This window comes from Bos indicus, chromosome 1 (assembly GCF_029378745.1).
Source record: "Bos indicus isolate NIAB-ARS_2022 breed Sahiwal x Tharparkar chromosome 1, NIAB-ARS_B.indTharparkar_mat_pri_1.0, whole genome shotgun sequence".
NCBI lineage: Eukaryota > Metazoa > Chordata > Mammalia > Artiodactyla > Bovidae > Bos > Bos indicus.
Genome location: NC_091760.1, coordinates 137,161,265 through 137,181,948, shown reverse-complemented (window position 1 = coordinate 137,181,948; position 20,684 = coordinate 137,161,265).

Sequence of the window (20,684 nt, the reverse complement as noted above, 5' to 3'; positions counted from 1 at the left end):
TTTCAACCTGAGGCCAGAGAGAATGCTTGATCACTCAGAGCTTTTGTGTAGCAGAGTTTTATTACAGTGAAAAAGGGATAGAAGAAGCTTCTGACATATACCTCAGAAGGGGACAGAGAGTGCCCCACTCGCTAGTCTTACCAAGGCCTTATATACTTTTTCTAACAATAGAAAGGTCTTACCAGACCCACTCCCAAAACATGCATCTTAAGATAGCAGGATTAGTCAGAAGGTTCCTATTAAGAAGGAGAAACATGTCCTCGAGCAAGATACATTGTTATTTTATAATCATCAGTACAGAGCTTAAGGAAAAACATAATCTTGAGAAAGATGAGTTGTTTTGTTGTGTAATCAATAGCTCTAGGTTTAAAGAAAGTTAATCTTAGGCAAAATATATTGTTGCTGTAACAACTCAGAGCTTAAGAAAAAAACATGTTATGTTACTGAGACAGAAGAATGTAGAAAAAAGGTTTGTCCTTTTCTCTTCCTTGAGGACCCCAGACCCCTTCCTCCTCTTCGAGGGCCCCAGACTCTGTTTCAACCTACCTAAGAAATAATTCTCTCATGGTGGTCAAAGTAAGGTCTGATGCTATAAAGAACAATATTGCATAGGAACCTGAAATACTAGGTCCATGAATCAAGGTAAATTAGATGTGGTCAAGCAGGAGATGGCAAGAGTGAATATCAAAATTAGGACTCAGTGGACTAAAATGGATGGGAATGTGTAAATTTAATTCAAATGACTATTATAGCTACAACTGTGGTAAGAAATGGAGTAGACCTCATTGTAACAAGAGTGTCTGAAATACAGTACTTGCATGCAATCTCAAAAATGACAGAATGATCTCAGTTTGTTTCCAAGGCAAATCATTCAACATTTTAGTAATTCAACTCTGTGCTCCAATCACTAATGTTGAAGAAGCTGAAGCTGGAAGGTTCTATGAAGACCTATAAGACCTCCTAGAACAAACACCAAAAAGATGTCCTTTCATCACAGGGGATTGGAATGCAAAAGTAGGATATCAAGAGAGACTTAGAGTAACAAGCAGTTTGGCCTTGGAGTACAAAATGAAGCAGGGCAAAGGCTAACAGTTTTGTCAAGAGAACACACTGGTCATAACAAACAACCTTTTCCAACAACACTAGAGATGACTCTACACATGGAAATCACTAGATGGTCAATACCAAAATCAGATTGATAATATACTTTGTGTCCAAAGATGGGGAAGCTCTATACAGTCAGCAAAAACAAGACTGGAGGTAACTGTGGCTCAGATAATCAGCTCCTTATTGCAAAATTCAAGCTCAAAGTGAAGAAAATAGGAAAAACTTCTAGGCCATTCAGGTATGATATAAATCAAATACCTTATGATTATACAGTGGAGGTGACAAATAGATTCAAGGGCCTAGGTCTGATAGACAGAGTGCCTGAGGAGCTATGGACAGAGGTTTATAACATTGTACAGGAGGTAGTGACCAAAATCACCCCCAAGAAAAAGAAACGCAAGAAATCAAAGTAGTTTTCTGAGGAGGCCTTACAAACAGCTGAGAGAAGAGAAGCGAAAGGCAAAGGAGGAAGGGAAAGCTATGCCAAACTGAATGCAGATTTCCAGGCAATAGCTAGGAGATAAAGAAAGCCTTAAGCGAACAATGCAAAGAAATAGAGGAAAGCAATAGAATGCGAAAGACTAGAGATCTCTTTAAGAAACCTGGAGATACCAAGGGAACATTTCATGCAGATAGTTGCTTGTAGTCGCTTCTTATGATCCTTTGTATTTCTATGGTATCAGTTGTTAGTCTCCTTTTTAATTTCTAATTTTATTGAATCGTGTCCTCTTCCATTTTTCTTCATGAGTCTGGCTAAAGGTTTATTAACTTTGTTTATATTCTCAAAGAACCAGTTTTATTTTTATTGATTTTTGCTACTATTTTTTCATTTCTCTTTCATTTATTTCTGCTCTGATTTTTGTAATTTCTTTTCTTCTGTTATCATTTTTTCTTCTTTTTTGTCTAGTTGCTTTAGGCATAAGGTTAAGTTGTTTATATGAATTTTTTTTTTTTTTTTGAGATAGGATTGTATTCTAAAGCTCCCTTTTAGAACTGCTTTTGCTGCATTCCATATATTTTGGGTCATTCTGTTTTCATTGTCATTAGTTTCTAGGTGTTTTTGATTACCTCTTTGATTTCCTCAGTGATCTCTTCGTTATTTCTTCAGCGATCAATGCAAAGAAATAGAGGAAAACAATAGAATGGGAAAGACTAGAGAACTCTTCAAGAAAATTCGAGATACCAAGGGAACATTTCATGCAAAGACAGGCTCAATAAAGGACAGAAATGGTAGGGACCTAAAAGAAGCAGACGATATTAAGAAGAGGTGGCAAGAATACATCAAAGAACTGTACAAAAAAGATCTTCATGACCCAGATAATCACGATGATGTGATCACTTACCTAGAGCCAGACATCTTGGAACATGAAGTCAAGTGGGCTTTAGAAAGCATCACTACGAACAAAGCTAGTGGAGGTGATGCAATTCCAGTTGAGCTATTTCAAATCCTGAAAGATGATGTTGTGAAAGTGCTGCACTCAATATGCCAGCAAATTTGGAAAACTCAGCAGTGGCCACAGGACTGGAAAAGGTCAGTTTTCATTCCAGTCCCAAAGAAAGGCAATGCCGAAAAATGTTCAAACTACTGCACAATTGCACTCATCTCACACGCTAGTAAAGTAATGCTCCAAATTCTCCAAGCCAGGCTTCAGCATTATGTGAACCGTGAACTTCCAGATGTTCAAGCTGGTTTTAGAAAAGGCAGAGGAACCAGAGATCAAATTGCCAACATCCTCTGGATCATTGAAAAAGCAAGAGAGTTCCAGAAAAACATCTATTTCTGCTTTATTAACTATGCCAAAGCCTTTGACTGTGTGGATCACAATAAACTGTGGAAAATTCCTCAGGAGATGGGAATACCAGACCACCTGACCTGCCTCTTGAGAAACCTGTATGCAGGTCAGGAGGCAACAGTTAGAACTGGACATGGAACAACAGACTGGTTCCAAATAGGAAAAGGAGTTCGTCAAGGCTGTATATTGTCACCTTGCTTATTTAACTTATGTGCAGAGTACATCATGAGAAACACTGGGCTGGAGGAAGCACAAGCTGGAATCAAGATTGCTGGGAGAAATATCAATAATCTCACATATGCAGATGACACCACCCTTATGGCAGAAAGTGAAGAAGAACTAAAAGAGCTTGTTGATGAAAGTGAAAGAGGAGAGTGAAAAAGTTGACTTAAAGTTCAACATTCAGAAAACTAAGATCGTGGCATCCGGGCCCATCACTTCATGGGAAATAGAAGGGGAAACAGTGGAAACAATGGCTGACTTTATTTTTCTGGGCTCCAAGATCACTGCAGATGGTGACTGCATCCATAAAATTAAAAGACACTTACTCCTTGGAAGGAAAGTTATGACCAACCTAGATAGCATATTCAAAAGCAGAGACATTACTTTGTCAACAAAGGTCCATCTAGTCAAGGCTATGGTTTTTCCAGTGGTTATGTATGGATATGAGAGTTGGACTACAAAGAAAGCTGAGCACTGAAGAATTGATGCTTTTGAACTGTGGTGTTGGAGAAGACTCTTGAGTGTCTCTTGGACTTCAAGGAGATCCAACCAGTCCATCCTAAAGGAGATCAGTCCTGGGTGTTCATTGGAAGGACTGATGTTGAAGCTGAAACTCCAATACTTTGGCCACCTGATGCGAAGAGCTAACTCATTGGAAAAGACCCTGATGCTGGGAAAGGTTGAGGACAGGAGGAGAAGGGGATGACAGAGGATGAGATGGTTGGATGGCATCACCGACTCAATGGACATGGGTTTGAGTGAACTCTGGGAGTTGGTGATGGACAGGGAGGCCTGGTGGGCTGCAGTTCATGGGGTCTCAAAGAGTCAGACATGACTGAGCCACTGAATTGAACTGAATAGCATATTTTTTATCTTTCATGTGTTAGTGATTTTTACATTTTTTTCCTGTAATAATTATATTTTTAAAGATTTATTTATGTGAACCATTTTAAAATTCTTTATCAAACTTTTTACAATATTGCTTTTGTTTTGTATTTCAGTATTTTGGCCTCAAGGTGTATGTGATCTTAGCTCCCAGATCAGGGACTGAACCCACACTTCCTTCATTGAAAGTCAAAGTCTTCACCATTGGACTACCAGGGAAGCCCCCCTGTAATTGATGTCTAACCTCATAGCTTTGTGGTTAGAAAAGATACTTGATATTTGGCAAAACTAATACAATATTGTAAAGTTTAAAAAGAAAAGAAAAGAAAAAAAAAAGAAAAGATACTTGACAAAATTTCAATTTTCTTAAATTTACTGAGGCTTGATTTGTGGCCCAAGATATAATCTCCCAGAGAATGTTTGTGTGCACTTGAGAAGAATGTGTATTCAGCTGCTTTCAGGTGGAATGTCCAGTTGTTGTTGTTTAGTTGCTAAGTCATGTGTGACTCTCTGTGACTCCATGGACTGCAGCATGCCAGGCTTCCCTGTCCTTCACTATCTCCCAGAGCTTGCTCAAACTCATGTTCAACAAGTTGGCGATGCTATCCAACCATCTCATCCTCTGTTACCCTCTTCTCCTCCTGCCTTCAATCTTAACCATCATCATGGCCTTTTCCAATGAGTCAGCTCTTCATATCATATGGCCAAAGTATTACAGCTTCAGGTTCAGCATCAGTTCTTCTAATGAATATTCAGGGTTGATTTCCTTTGTGACTGACTGGTTTGATCTCCTTGCAGTCCATTGACTGTTCTATAAATACTTATTAAGTCTATCTTGTCTAATGTGTCATGTAAGAATTGTGTTTCCTTATTAATTTTCTGTCTGGATGATCTATTCACTGGTGTAACTGGAGTGCTGAGTCCCCCAGTATTATTGTGTGACTATCAATTTCATCTTTTATGTCTATTAACCTTTGCCTTATGTGGAGCTTCTCTGTTGGATATATAAATATTTACAATTTTTTGATTTTCTTCAAGGATTGATCTTGTAATCTTTATGTAGGGTCCTTTCTTGTATCTTGTAATTGTTTTTATTTTAAAGTTTATTTTTTATGACATGAGTATTGTTATTCCAGCCTTCTTTTGTTTGCCATTTGCAGGATATAACTTTTTCCATCCCCTCCCTTTCAGTCTCTATGTAGGTCTGAAGTGAGTCTCTAGAATACAGCATATACATGGGTTGTTTTTTTTTTTTTTAATCCATTCAGTCAGTCTGGGTCTTTTGGTTGGAGCACTTAATTCACTTTCATTTAATGTAATTATCGATAAGCATGTTCCCATCACCATTTTCATAATTATTTTGTTTTTGTAGGTCTTTTTACTTCTCTTATGTTTCCCACCTAGAGAAATTCCTTTAGCATTTGTTGGAAAGATGGTTTGGTGATGCTGAATTCTTTTAGCTTTTGCTTGGTCTGTAATACTTCTTTTCTCCATTGAATCTGAATGATATCTTTGCTGGGTAGAGTAACCTTGGTTGTAGGTTTTTTCCTTCCCTTCGCTTTACATATATCACACCACTCCATTCTGGCCTTCAGAGTTTATGATGAAAAAACAGCTGATAACCTCATGAGGATTTCCCAGTATGTTATTTGGTGCTTTTCCATTGCTGTTAATATTTTTTCTTTGTATTCAATTTTTGCTGGTTTGATTAATATGTGTCTTGGCATGTTTGTCCTTATGTTTACCCTGTATTGGACTTACTGCATTTCCCAGACTTGGGTGACTATTTCCTTTCCCAGGTTAGGGAAGTTTCCTGCTATAATTTATCCAACTCTTTTCTCAGGTACTTTCTCTTTTTCTTCTTCTGAGACCCCAATAATTTGAGTATGGATGTGTTTAATGTTGTCCCAGAGGTCTCTGAAACTCCTCATTTCTTTTCATTCTTTATTCTGTACTCTGCTCTGCAGTAGTTATTTCCAGTATTCTATCTTCTAGCTGTCTTATCCATTCTTCAGGCTCAGTTATTATACTATTGATTCCTTCCAGTGTATTTTTTATTTCAGTTATTGTGTTGTTAATTACACACAATGAACATATTGATTTTTTTGTTCTTCAGTTCTCTAGGTCCTTGTTAAACATTTCTTGTATCTTCTTGACCTGTGCCTTCCTTCTATTTCTGACAGCATGGATCATCTTTACTATCATTACTCTGAATTCTTTTTCAGGTAGAGTTCCTTTTTCCTCTTCATTTATTTGGTCTTATGGGTCTTTACCTTACTCTTTCACTGGTAACATATTTCACTGTTGTTTCATTTTGTCCAACTTACTGTGTTTGTGGTCTCCTTTCTTCAGGCTGCAGGGTTGGAATTTTTCTTTCTCTTCTCTTCCCATGGTGGATAAGGCTGGTCCAGCAGCTTGAGTAGACTTTCTGGTGGGAGAGACTGATGCCTGCACTCTGGTGGTTGGAGCTGAATCTTCTCTCTTATGACCGGGCCGTGTCACGTGGTGTGCTTTGGGGTGTCTGTGAGCTTAGTATCACTTTAGGCAGCTTGTCTGCTGTGTTCCTGTCTAGCTGGTTGTTCCACTAGAGGTATCTTGCACTGGAGCCTGCAGGCAGTTGGTAGAACCAGGTTTTAGTGTTGTGATGGAAACCCTAAAGAAAGCATATACTGATTACTATTCCCTGGGCCTGGGAATTCTCTGGTGGTCTAACATCCTGGACTTGGTGCTGCCATAGAAGGCCCAGGCCCAAGCCCTGGCCAGGGAATGAAGAACCCACAAGCTATGCAGTGTGGCCAGAGAAAAAACAAACAAACAAACAAACAAAAACCCCCAAAAAACAAACCCCCCCCACACACACAAATAAATATAACTGAGGACAAATAGCAAAAACAAAAACAGATACCAACAACAGCAACCCACAAAAAAGAAAACAAACAGACAAACCAAACCCCAGACAAATGATAAAAACAAAATCATTCTGTTTATAAATAGAAACAAAGAAATAGGATTAAAAAAAAAACAAGGTAACAAAAATTAGAGAACAAACAAAAGAACTCAAAGATGAAAACAATCAATAAAGAGTAACTAACAAAGGCAAAACAAAAACAAACACCAGAAGCCAAACTTAAAAAAGCTAACATAAACAAACAAAAATGATAAAAAGACAAAACAGAACACAACAAAATACAAAAGCAAGGAAAAAACCACAAAATGACAAAAGTAGAAATATAAAAAAATTAAAGCATAAAACAACAACTTTTTTTATTTGCTAATAAAAATAATGGCAATAGGAATAAAATAAAGCTTAACAATAATAGCAGTAAGAATATTTTCCTGGGGCCTCCTCTATCAGTGCCCTTACTTCCACAGTGAGCCAAAACCAACCCCCACCTTCCCAGGAGGCCCTCCAATACCTCTAGGTAGGACTCTGAGCCTATTGCGAGCACTGTGTGGGCAGCTCAGACTCTGACCTGTCCCAATTCCTGTGTGTACTTGCTCCCAAAATCCATTGCTAAAGTTAGACAAGTGTCAGTTGTGAAAGATTTGTTATCTATTCTGATATTCCACAGATTTACCACAGATTTAATCTGTGGCTTGTGCAGCTGAATGGGGAGATTTCCTTTCCTTTTCCTTGGTTTCACCCTAGGGGTTCAACTTTGGCTTTGGCCCCATCTCTGTGGTACAACAACCTCAGACATCTGTTCCTTGCCCAGGTGACAGGGAGTGAAAGCAGCAGCTAATTGGGGCTGCTCAAGCTGGGGAAGGGTATGGTGGCCACATCTGAGGTGTGTGTGCAGTGGTTGTGGTGGCACAGACTGGCAGCAGTTGTAACAGACAGGGTCGTGCTTGCTCTGGTGGGAGATTCTCCAGCTCATGGAGGCAGGGGCTGCTGTGTGGGTGCAGTGGTAGCCCTGCCCCCGGTGTGCCTAACAGTGGCACCTCATTTCCCAGGCTGACCATGTTACCTCTATGGGCATTCCTGGCTGCAGAGCCTCTTACTCCTGTCCTCTCTGATGTACAGGTTTTTTACTCTGTGCCCATTTCAGAGGTGAATAAGCTTGACTTTGAACAGAGAGTACTCATGAGTTCCTTAGAAGGACAAAAAGGTGTCAGAGTGCTCTGCATCTAGAATTCAATTTCTGGCACCTGGTCCAGGGTTCCCTCAATGACCGAATGCTAAGAAAGTGTTCCATCTGTATAAACACTATCAAAATTAATACTGGGTGTTTTCATTTTGTCACATATTTCTTAATGAAAATGGAAAGAGAGATGTTGTTAAATAAATTTAATGGACAGTTCTTTTTCAGGAGTTAATTCAGTAGGTGAAGGGAGAAATATTCCATAGCACTCAGCAGATTTTTGAAGTATGTATCACAACTCCCAAAAGAGAATTATAAAACAAGAAATATGATTGCTTAAATAATAATTAGAGTGAAGAAATGAACTCTATCTTAACATTCTAGTGCATTGCCAATGTGGCTTTGACACTGTTGATATGTGACTCAGTTCAGTAGAGTAGATGCCACAGGATTATTTTTTAGCAATATGCTTTAAGATGCTTAAAGAAAAGAATAATGCTGACTGCATCAAGAGTACAATCAAGGGCCTTTGGAGCACAGATCAGTAGAGTGGAATGAGGACACATATGTTCTACAGGGATAAAGATGATCCCTGACAAATGTTGAAATAATGTGACCTCTGCATGGTAATTACTTTGCAAATTTTGCCCCTGAACGGGGCTTCTTGTTAAATTAGGAAAGACAAAATTTTCAAGCATAAGGCTGTTTAAGATTTTAACTAAAACTCCTGTGAGAAATAGAAATGCAAGCAGGATGACAATAATCATTCAGGTTGGTGACTATCTCCTTATTTCTTGATAATTATGTCCATTATGTTGAAATTTTTACTTGTAGTCTTTGAAATTTAGCAACTAGGAAAGACCAGCTGTTGGAACCAAATCTATTTCTAGAGCATTAATCAGAGACCAAGTCAACATTTATTCACAGCAAAGCATTAATTGGTATTTTCTTTATTTTATTTTATTTTTTTTTTAAATTTTATTTTATTTTTAAACTTTACATAATTGTATTAGTTTTGCCAAATATCAAAATGAATCCATCACAGGTATACATGTGCTCCCCATCCTGAACCCTCCTCTCTCCTCCCTCCCCATAGCATCCCTCGGGGTCGTCCCAGTGCACTAGCCCCAAGCATCCAGTATCGTGCATTGAACCTGGACTGACATCTCGTTTCATACATGATATTTTACATGTTTCAATGCCATTCTCCCAAATCTTCCCACCCTCTCCCTCTCCCACAGAGTCCATAAGACTGTTCCATACATCAGCGTCACTTTTGCTGTCTCGTACACAGGGTTATTGTTATCATCTTTCTAAATTCCATATATATGCGTTAGTATACTGTATTGGTGTTTTTCCTTCTGGCTTACTTCACTCTGTATAATAGGCTCCAGTTTCATCCACCTCATTAGAACTGATTCAAATGTATTCTTTTTAATGGCTGAGTAATACTCCATTGTGTACTACAGGGTTTTTATTTAACTTCTGAATTATGTGAGTGAGATAAATGAAATCTATATTTGTGATGCAAAGGATGATGTATTGATCATCATCTTGTTTGTTCTGTAGTAGTTTCCTTCTTTCAGTCTTTGATATTTTATTTAATAGGTTATGCCGATGTGTGTATGGGAAGTGTGTATGGGAAAACCAGACCCTCAGCAACTCTACCAAGAGTTGGTTAACAATCAACAATTTAGCTTGTTTATGTATTAATTGTTGCATTTCAGACTAATGTTTTATTTAACCAAGGTTATTGCTATTAATGGATATGACTTTGAGAAATTTGTTTAACCATTAGTATAACTTTTAATATTTTAATCAGTTTTTAAAATGATAAACGAGGAACAGAAACATAGCTTGCTCCATAAAATTGTAGTGGGGGGAGGGGATAATATCTGCAAATTGCTCAACCCAACCCTGGCACATAGTAAGCACTCAGTAAATAAGTTATGTTAGTATTACTGATGATTGGTGATACATTGAAACTGTTATGGTATGTATATCTATCTGTGTGGGTGTGTATATGTAAATATGTGCTTTGCCTATAAAAGTGTGTTTACTTTTCAGTAGCCTTGGTGCTTCAAAACAAAAACGTTCAGAATTTCTAAGAACACTTAAGAGCAGACTTTTCATTCAACAGAGAAATATGGATGTTAGAACCATAGTAGTATGGAAGCATATTGTGCGTATTTATTGTGTGTTATTTGAGAATGTTGAGTTGGTATACTTCTCTCCCTCTTCCTTCCTGTAACAAAGATTTGGAACAAAGGACCACTTGTAGCTCAAACAGGCAGGATTTTATTAGGCAGACAGTATGCAAGATTAACAAGAACAAACTAGTTATGGCTCATCTGGGAAGTGAGAAGCAGGCAGACAGTGGGAAACAGGCAGGCAATGGGAAGCAGATAGTATGCAGCAGGCAACAGACTCCTAACACATACTTGAGGTCTCACCCTGGGAGCAATCCTGAGGCCTCTTGGCTTCCCTTTTCAAACTTTTTTTCTCCTCCGCCTGGAGCCTGATTGGCTACACTCTATGCAAAATAGGTGATGGTACCACCATGTACCTGGTTGGTTACACCCAGGACAAATCAGGAAAGAGGATGCATATTTTCCCAGGTTAGGCCCCATGCAAATAGGGGATGGTACCAGCGTTCACCTAATTAGTTACACCCAGGACTAGAGGTTCTCACTCAGGTCCTCAACTTCCTCTTTTATTGGCTTTTTCTCCCTCTGTACCGTTCTGTCATCTGGGACTCCGTCTTTTTAAAATTTATTTTTTCTAACTACCTGACAAGAACTCTGGATTCAAATAGGTGTATATTTCCTTTTCTTATTTGTCTTTCACTTCTCTTCTTTTCTCAGCTATTTGTAAAGCCTCCTCAGACAACCATTTTGTCTTTTTGCATTTCTTTTTCTTGGGGATGGTTCTGATCACCGCCTCCTGTACAATATCATGAACCTCCATCCATAGTTCTTTAGGCACTCTGTCTAGCATATCTAAGCCCTTGAATCCGTTTATCACTTCCACTGTATAATCATAAGAGATTTTATTTAGGTCATACCTGAGTGACTTCCTACTTTCTTCAATTTAAGTATGAATTTTGCAATAAGGAGTTCATGCTCTGAGCCAGAGTCAGCTCCTGGTCTATTTTTTGCTGACTGTATGGAGCTTCTCCATCTTCGGCTGCAAAGAATATTATTAGTCTGATTTCCATATTGACCATCTGGTGATGTCCATGTGTAGAGGCGTCTCTTGTTTTGTTGGAAGAGGGTGTTTGCTATGACTAGTACGTTCTCTTGACAAAACTCCGTTGTCCTTTGCCCTGCTTCATTTTGTACTCCAAGGCCAAACTGTCTGTTTCTCCAGGTATCTCCTGATTTCCTACTTTTGCATTCCAATCACCTATGATGAAAAGGAAATCTTTTTTTGGTGTTAGTTCTAGAAGGTCTTGTAGGTCTTAATAGAACCATTCAGTTTCTTCAGCATTAGTGGTTGGGGCATAGACTTGGATTACTGTGATACTGAATAGTTTGTCCTGGAAACAAGCTAAGATTGTTCTGTGATTTTTGGGACTGCACCCAAGTAATGCATTTGGGAGTCTTCTGTTGACTATGAGGGATACTCCATTTCTTCTAAGAAATTCTTGCCCACATAGTGAATATAATGGTCCTCTGAATTAAATTCACCCCTTCTGGTCCATTTTAGTTCACTGATTCTTAAAATGTCGATGTTCACTCTTGCCATCTCCGTTTGACAACTTACAGTTTACCTTGATTCATGCACCTAACATTTCAGGTTCCTGTGCAATATTCTTTACAGCATCGGACTTTACTTTCACCACCAGACACATCCACAACTGGGTGTTGTTTCTGCTTTGGCTCAACCTTTTCATTCTTTCTGTAGCTATTTCTATGCTCTTCCCCAGTAGCATACTGAACACCTCCTGACCTGGGGAATTCATCTTTCAGTGTCATATCTTTTTGCTTTTTCACACACTTCATGGCATTCTCAAGGCAAGAATACTAAGGTGGTTTGCCATTCCCTTCTCCAGTGGACCACGTTTTGTCAGAACTCTCCGTCTTCATCCATCCATCTAGGGTGGCCCTACATGGCGTGATTCATAATTTCATTGTTAGGCAAGGTTCTGATCCATGTGATCAGTTTGTTTGGTTTTCTGTGATTGTGGCTTTCATTTGGTCTGTCCTCTGATAGATGAGGATAAGAGGTTGTGGAAGCTTCCTGATAGGAAGGACTTGCTGTGGGGAAAATTGGGTCTTGTTCTGGTGGACAAGGCCATGCTCAGTTAGTCTTTAGTCCAGTTTTATGCTGATGGGTGGAGCTGTGTTCTCTCCCTATAGTTTTTCCTGAGGCCAAACTATGGTGGGGTAATGGCAACCTCCTCCTTATGCCTCATGCTGCACCTCCCAAGACTGTTGTACTCAGTGCCCCTCATCCTGCCGCAGGCCACTGTTGACTCACTCCTCCATCAGAGTCTCCCAAATACACAGAGGTAAGTCTGGCTTAGTCTCTTGTGGGGTCACTGCTCCTTTCTCCTGGGTCCTGCTGTGTGCAAGGTTTTATTTGTGCCCTCCAAGAGTCTCTGCTTCCCCAATCCTATGGAAGTTCTATAATCAAATCCCGCTGACCTTCAAAGTCAGATTTCCTGGGAATACTCAGTCCCTTTGCAGTTTCCCAAGGTTGTGAAGTCTGTTGGGCCTAGAACCTTTGCAACAGTGCGAGAATTTCTTTGGTATAATTGCTCTCCAGTTTTGTGGGTCACCTCCTCGGCAGCTCTATAATGGGGCTGGCTAATTAATGACAACCTCCTTCAAGAGGACTTAGGCCACATGCTGTGCCTCCCAGGACTGCGGCTGCCAGAGCACCTGTCCCCACAGCAGGCCACTGCTGACCCATGCCTCAACAGGAGACCCTCAGACACACACAGGCAGGTCTGTCTCAGTCTCTTGTGGGGATCACGGCTTCTTTCCCTCAGTCCTGGTGACACAAGGTTTTGTGTGCACTCCCTGAGTGTCTCTGGTGGGTAAGAGGTTTGATTTTAAATGCAATTGCACCCTTCCTACTGTCTTGCTGTAGTTTCTCCTTTGACCTTGGATATGGGGTGTCTTTTTGGGGTGGGTTTCAACATTCTCCTGTTGATGGTTGTTCAGCAGCTAGTTGTAGTTTTGATGTTCTCACAGGAGAAGATAAGTGTACGTGCTTCTACTCTGCCATCTTGAAAATAGATCACTTTCCTTTCCTCGAGTGCTCTGAGAGCTATCAGTTAAGTGTTTGGATATTGGCCCATCCAGGTGTTCCCCGAATTTGGACTACCACTGCATCTGACTTCTTGGGACAACATTTTAATTTCTTTAACAAAGTTTTAGTAGGAACTTACCTTGAATTTAGATTCTGGAGTTGTATTCTCTGGCCCCACCCTACACCTAATTTCCTCCCTAAAGTTTCCTCCCTCACTGGCCCCTTTGTTACAAGGGCTCTCTATTCTTCCCCACACAGAGTTGCCTTGAGCTTCAGCTCACTGGTGGAGTATTATCTCTCTTACTCTTCCTTGAGCTAGAGGTAGAGATGACTTCTGGAAGTCCTATCCTCACCTCTGGTCCATTTCTTTCTAATCTATCCAAACTGTCTGAGGCATATTCACTAGCAGGTGACTAGGTGTATTCTATATATTTTATATTTACCTTTGGGTAGAGGCCTAATTGTTTGAGAAAAGTTTTATAGAAACCCCCTATTTTGAGGGGCCTTTCAGTTTTCCATTGCTTCTCAGGTAACTCCAGTACAGACTTTTTGTTTCACTCTTTTTCATCTAGAGCTACTTAGTAAACCTCATGGCAAATTCCTGTTTCATGTCAGGAAGTTCTTAGTTCTCTTATTGGTAGAACTGGGAATATTGATAGGTTTTGAGCTTGCTTATAATCCTAAGTTCTATTTCAGGATGTGTGCCTCGAGTAATTACTTCAAAGTCAATTTCTAGAATGCTGTAACTTCAATTTTATTTCTATTAGTTAAATAACTTGAAATGTATAACTGACTCAACAGTATTATATGTTTCAGATGTACAGCATAGTATTCCATATTTTCATACACTAAAAAATAATCACCATGGTAAGTCTAATTGCTATACAAAGTCTGTCACCATGCAAAAGCATTGCAATATTATTGACTACATTCTGCCTGCTATCCATGTTCATCCCCATGACATTTGTTTTATAGCTCTAAGTTTGTGCTCTTAATCTCCCTCACCTATTTTATTCGTCTCCCTCAACTATTTTATTAATTTCCTTCTCCAGCAACCACCAGTGTGTTCTCTGAATCTATGACTCTGTTTCTGTGTATTATGATTGTTTATTTGTTTCATTTTTTAGATTCCACCTTTAAATGAAGTCATGCAGTATTTGTCTTTCTCTGGCTGGCTTATTTTCACAAATGGCAAGATTTCCTTCTTTTTATGACTGAATAATATTCAATTGGCAAAACTTGGCAAAACTCTATTATCCTTTGCCCTGCTTCATTCTGTATTCCAAGGCCAAATTTGCCTGTTACTCCAGGTATTTCATGACTTCCTACTTTTGCATTCCATTCCCTTATAATGAAAAGGACATCTTTTGGGGGTGTTAGTTCTAAAAGGTCTTGTAGGTCTTCATAGAACCGTTCAATTTCAGCTTCTTCAGCGTTACTCGTTGGGGCCTAGGTTTGGATTACTGTGATATTGGATGGTTTGCCTTGGAAACAAACAGAGATCATTCTGTCATTTTTGAGATTGCATCCAAGTACTGCATTTCAGACTCTTTTGTTGACCATGATGGCTACTCCATTTCTTCTAAGGGATCCTGCCCGTAGTAGTAGATATAATGGTCATCTGAGTTAAATTCACCCATTCCAGTCCATTTTAGTTGGCTGATTCCTAGAATGCCAATGTTCACTCTTGCCATCTCCTGTTTGACCACTTCCAATTTGCCTTGATTCATGGACCTGACATTCCAGGTTCCTAATGCAATGTTGCTCTTTACAGCATCAGACCTTGCTTCTATCAGCAGTCACATCCACAACTGGGTATTGTTTTTGCTTTGGCTCCATCCCTTCATTCTTTCTGGAGTTATTTCTCCACTGATCTCCAGTAGCATATTGGGCGCCTACTGACCCGGGGAGTTTCCCTTTCAGTATCCTATCATTTTGCCTTTTGTTCACGGGGTTCTCAAGACAAGAATACTGAAATAGTTTGCCATTCCCTTCTCCAGTGGACTACATTCTGTCAGACCTCTCTACTATGACCCTCCCGTCTTGGGTGGCCCCACATGGCATGGCTTAGTTTCATCTCGTTAGACATAGCTGTGGTCTGGGTGATCAGATTGGCTACTTTTCTGTGATTACGGTTTCAGTATGTTTTGTCCTCTGATGCCCTCTCGCAACACCTACTGTCTTACTTGGGTTTCTCTTACCTTGGACGTGGGGTATCTCTTCATGGCTGCTCCAGCAAAGCGCAGCTGCTGCTCCTTACCTTGGACGAGGGGTATCTCCTTATGGCCACCCTTCCTGAACTTGAACGTGGAGTATCTCCTCTCAGCCCTTCTGTGCCGGTGCAGCCACCGCTCCTTGTACGTGGGATTGCTCTTCTTGTCTGCCTCCCCTGACCTCGAGCGTGGGGTAGCTCCTCTAACCCGCCGCCCTGACCTCGGATGTCGGGTAGCTCCTCTCAGCTTCAGCAGTACACGAACCATGAACTTCCAGATGTTCAAGCTGGTTTTAGAAAAGGCAGAGGAACCAGAGATCAAATTGCCAACATCCACTGGATCATGGAAAAAGCAAGAGAGTTCCAGAAAAACATCTATTTCTGCTTTATTAACTATACCAAAGACTTTGACTGTGTGGATAACAATAAACTGTAGAGAATTCTGAAAGGTATGGGAATACCAGACCACCTGACCTGCCTCTTGAGAAACCTGTATGCAGGTCAGGAAGCAACAGTTAGAACTGGACATGGAACAACATACTGGTTCCAAATAGGAAAAGGAGTATGTCAAGGCTGTATATTGTCACCCTGCTTCTTTAACTTATATGCAGAGTACATCATGAGAAACGCTGGGCTGGAAGAAGCACAAACTGGAATCAAGATTGCCTGGAGAAATATCAATAACTTCAGATATGCAGATGACAGCACCCCTTATGGCAGAAAGTGAAGAGGAACTAAAAAGCCTCTTGATGAAAGTGAAAGTGGAGAGTGAAAAAAATTGGCTTAAAGTTCAATATTCAGAAAACGAAGATCATGGCATCTGGTCCCATCACTTCATGGGAAATAGATGGGGAAACAGTGGAAACAGTGTCATACTTTATTTTTATGGGCTTGCAAATCACTGCAGATGGTGATTGCAGCCACGAAATTAAAAGATGCTTACTCCTTGGAAGGAAAGTTATGACCAACCTAGATGGCATACTGAAAAGCAGAGATGTTACTTTGCCATCAAAGGTCCGTCTAGTCAAGGCTATGGTTTTTCCAGTAGTCATGTATGGATGTGAGAGTTGGACTGTGAAGAAAGCTGAGAGCTGAAGAATTGATGCTTTTGAACTGTGGTGTTGAAGAAGACTCTTGAGAGTCCCTTGGACTGCAAGGAGATCCATCCAGTCCATCCTAAAGGAGATAAGTCGTGGGTGTTCATTGGAAGGACTGATGCTGAAGCTGAAACTCCAGTACTTTGGCCACCTCATGTGAAGAACTGACTCATTGGAAAAGACCCTGATGCTGGGAGGGATTGGGGGCAGGAGGAGAAGGGGATGACAGAGGATGCAATGGCTGGATGGCATCACAGACTCCATGAACATGAGTTTGAGTGAACTCCGGGAGTTGGTGATGGACAGGGAAGCCTGGCGTGCTGCGATTCATGGGGTTGCAAAGAGTCGGACACAACTGAGTGACTGAGCCGAACTGAACTGAATATTTAATTGTATACATATACCACATCTTCTTTATCCACTCATCTATTAATGAATACTTTGGTTACTTCCATAACTTGCCTGTTATGAATAATATAGTGAACATGAGGGTGTATATGCCTTTTTGAATTAGGTTTCTTCGATTTTTTGGTGAAAAATATCCAGAAGTGTAATTGCTGGATCATAAGTGATGTTTCTACTTTTAAGTTTTGAGGGAACTTCATATGTTTTTCATAGTGGCTGTACCAATTTGCCTTCCCACCAACAGTGCTTGGTGGTTCTCTTTTTTAAACATCCTGAGAAACAAATTGTTTGTTATATTTTTGATAATGACCATTCTGACAGGTGTGAGGTGATTATCTCATTGTGGTTTTGATTTGCATTTCCCTGACTTTAGTGATGGGTGATGTTGAGTATCTTTTCTTGTGTCTGTGAGCCATGTGTATATCTTCTTCAGAAGAGTGTCTATTCAGATTCTCTGACAATTTTTTAATCAGGTTGCTTGCTTCTTTTTGATGTTGAACTATAGTTCCTTGTATATTTTGGATATTAATGAAGTATCAAATCTATCATTTGCAAATACGTTCTCCTATTAAGTTGGAATTTCCAATTTTGTTGATAGTTTCCTTTATTGTGAAAAAGTTTTTTAATTTGATATAGTCCCACTTGCTCATTTTTGCTTTTGTTTCCCTTGCCTGAGGAGAGAGATCCAAAAAATTGTTGCTCAGACTGATGTCAAAGAGCAGATTTCTTATGTTTTCTTCTAGGAGTTTTATGGTTTCAGGTTTTCATTTAAGTCTTTAATCCATTTTAAGTTTATTTTTCTATATGGTATGAGGAAGTAGTCCAGTTTGATTTCTTTTGCATATAGATGTCAAGTTTTCCTAAAACCATTTATTGAAGAGCTTCTCTTTTCTTTGTTGTATATTCTTACCTCCTTTGTTGTAGATTAATTGACCATATGAATGTGGGTTTATTTCTAGATTCTGTTCTATTGATTTATGTGTCTGTGTTTGTGCCAGTACTATATTGTTTGGGTTATTGTAACTCTGAAGTATAGTTTGAAAATGAAAAGCATGATACCTCCAGCTTTGTTTTTTCTCAAAATATTTTTGACTATTCAGAGTCTTTTGTATTTCAATACAAATTTTAGAATTCTATTTTCTAGTTCTAGTTCCATTGGTATTTTGATAGGGATTGCATTGAATCAGTAGATTGCCTTGGGTAGTATGGTCATATTTTAACAATATTAATTCTTCCAATCCATGAACACAACATGTCTTTCCATTTGTTTGCATCATCTTCAATTTTTTTCATCAATGTCTTACAGTTTTCTGAGTACAGGTCTTTTACTTCCTTGGTTAGATTTATCCCTAGGTATTTTATTATTTTTGATGCATTTGTAAATGGGATTCTTTTCTTCATTTGTCTTTCTAATAGCTTTTGATAGTATATAGAAACACCACAGATTTCTGTATATTAATTTTGTATCCTGCAATTCATTTATTTTTTATAATAGTTTTTTTGTGGTGTATTTAGGATGTTCTATATATAGGATTTTGTAGTCTGCAAATAGTGACAGTTTTGCTTCTTCCTTTCCAATTTGGATTTTTAAATTTCATTTTTATTGTCTGATTGCTGTGACTAGAATTTCCAACACTATGTTGAATTAAAATGGCATGAGTGGGCATCTTAATCTTGTTTCTTAGAAGAAATCCTTTAAGTTTTTCACCACTAAATATAATGTTGGCTGTAGCCTTGTCATATATGGCCTTTATTTTGCTGAGATATGTTTCCTTTATCCTCATTTTATTTTTTATCATGAATGGATGTTCGATTTTGTCAAGAGCTTTTTCTACATCTTGAGATGATCATATAATCTTTACTCTTCAGTTTGTTAATGTGTTATATCACACTGATTGATTTGTACATATGAATTAATTCTTGCATCTCTAGGATAAACTCTACTTGATCATGGTGTATGATACTTTTAATATATTGTTGAATCCATTTTGTTAATATACTGTTGAAGATTCTTACATTTATGTTCATCAGGGATTGTTGTTGTAGTTCACTCTCTAAGTCGTGTCTGACTCTTTGTGACCCTATGATTGCACCAGGCCTTTTTGTCCCTCACCATCTCCTGCAGTTCACCCAAGTTCATGTCCATTGAATCAGTGATGCCACCCAATCATCTCATCCTCTGTCATCCCTTTTTCCTCCTGCTTTCAATCTTTCCCAGCATATCAGAGTATTTTCCAATGAGTTGGCTCTTCCCATCAGGTGGGTCAAAGTATTGGAGCTTTAGCTTCAGCTTTGGTCTGTCCAATGAATATTCAGGGTTGATTTCCTTTGGGATTGACTGGTTTGATCTCCTTGCTGTCCAAGGAACTTTCAAGAGTCTTCTACAACACCACAGTTTGAAAGATCAATTCTTTGGTGTTCAGCCTTCTTTATGGTCCAGCTCTCACATCTGTACATGACTATTGGAAAAACCATACTTTTGAGTACACAGACCTTTGTCGGTAGAGTGATCTTTGCTTTTTACTACACTGTCTAAGTTTGTCATAGCCTTCCTTCTAAGAAGTAAGCATCTTTTAATTTCATGGCTGCAGTCATCATCTGCAGTGATTTTGGAGCTCAGGAAGATAAAATCTGTCACAGCTTCAACTTTTCCCCCTTCTATTTGCCATTAAGTAATGGGATTGGATGCAATGACCTTAGTTTTTTGAATGTCGAGTTTTTCTTTTTCTTTTTTAATATTTGTTCATTTGGCTGCACCCAATCTTAATTGTGGTATGTAGGATCTAGTTCCCTGACCGGGGATCAAGCCTGGGCCCCTTGCATTGGGAGCACAGAGTCTTTAGCCACTGGACCACCAGGAAGTCCCTGAATGTTGAGTTTTAAGCCAGCTTTTTCACTCTTCTCTTTCACCCTCAACAAGAGGCTCTTTAGTTCCTCGTTGCTTTCTACTATTAGAGTGGTATAATCTGCATGTCTTCTGAGGTTGTTAATATTTCTCCCAGCAATCTTGATCCCAGCTTGTGAGTCATCCAGCCTGGCATTTCACATGATAGTGGCAATATACAGTCTTGTCGTACTCCTTTCCCAGTGTTGAAGCAGTCAGTTGTTCCATGTAAGTTTCTACCTTTGCTTCTTGAACCTCATGCAGTTTTCTCAGGAGACAGGTAGGATGGTCTTGTATTCCTATCTCTTGAAGAATTTTCCACAGTGTGTTGTGATCCACAGAGTCGAAGGCTTTAGCATAGTCAATGAAGCAGAAGTAGATGTTTTCTGGAATTCTCTTGCTTTTTCTATGATCCAACAGATGTTCTGTTGTTATTGAGATTGCACACAAGTACTGCATTTCTGACTCTGGTTGATTATGAAGGCTACTCCATTTCTTCTGGGATTCTTGCCCACAGTGGTAGATACAATAGTCATCTGAATTAAATTCACCCATTTCCGTCCATTTTAGTTCACTAATTTCTAATAGGTCGATGTTTCCTCTTGCCATTTCCTGCTTGACCACATCCAATTTACCTTCATTAAATATCACTATCATCAGGGATATTGGCCTGTAATGTTCTTTGTGTGTGTGTGTTGTTTGGGGCTGGTTTTTGTATCAAAGTGATGCTGATCTCAT